Below are 1,070 nucleotides of genomic sequence, written 5' to 3' on the forward strand. Positions count from 1 at the left end.
ACGGAAGAGAATGAAGACAAAGTCTAGATATTGCAGACCCCGGTGTCCCCTCCCCCCTTCCCTTCCTCAAAGTGGTCACAGGAACATACAATGTGACACGGTGGTGGTGTGATGGAAAGTTCCTTAAAAACACAAAAATCACAATTCAGCAGTTATGAGCTTGATGAGTTTGGTGAAGAAAGAATAGTTTGAGTATGAGAGTGTATGTGGGTGGTCAAGGTACAAGAAAGTGCATCCTGGCATTATTTATGTTAGCAAATTGCTAGAAAAACCTAAATGCCCATCATCAAAGGAGAAGTTGAATACATTATGACACATTCATGCAACGGAATACTAGGTAACTGTTAAAAAGTTACATATATGTACATATGAAACTCTCTGGCCAGGATATCAGAAGAGCCTGTGTGTTCCGTGACTGATCCAGGATCAGAGGCTGTGAGAATTTTGTTGGGAATCCTGGGGATCATTTTTCTTCACTGACTCTCAAAGAAGAGGTAGAGTCTGGGAGCTGTGGCAGGAATGCTGTTAAATGTAAAGGTAGTCTGAGAAGAAGCCTAACTGGTAGTTAAGACCTTAGCAAGATCAGTTTCAGAGGAATGGTGGGTGGGAGGCAAATCAGACTGGGTTGAAGAGTGAGGCGAGACTGGGTGGGGGAGGGGAGCGATCAAGTGAATCGAACATTCAGAGAAGCATGGCTGTTACAGGGAGTAGAGAGCTGGAGTGGTGGCGAGAAGATGGAGAGCATTTGCATCTGTTCCCCACCCTCTCAAGCAAGGCGATGCTATAGCATGTGGGACGTTTCTGGGAGACTTCAGAAAGCAAGGGAGTGGATAACTGTGGTGTCACATAGCATGTGTGAAGCACTGAATTTGGAGTGCAGAAGAAAATGACCGATGTCCTCTTGGATGGCTTCAAACTCTCTGTGAAGCATGAGGAGGGATCCCTCCTTCAGAGAGAAGATAGATTAAGGGACAGTGGAGAACAGCTTAGGTGGGAACAGGTGCCCAACACCCAAGAGGAACTGTGTGGGTTCCTGGGCAGTGTCACTGAGATCGCAGGTCGGGACTCAC

The sequence above is a fragment of the Bos indicus x Bos taurus genome, chromosome 4, assembly GCF_003369695.1.
Source record: "Bos indicus x Bos taurus breed Angus x Brahman F1 hybrid chromosome 4, Bos_hybrid_MaternalHap_v2.0, whole genome shotgun sequence".
Taxonomy (NCBI): Eukaryota; Metazoa; Chordata; class Mammalia; order Artiodactyla; family Bovidae; genus Bos; species Bos indicus x Bos taurus.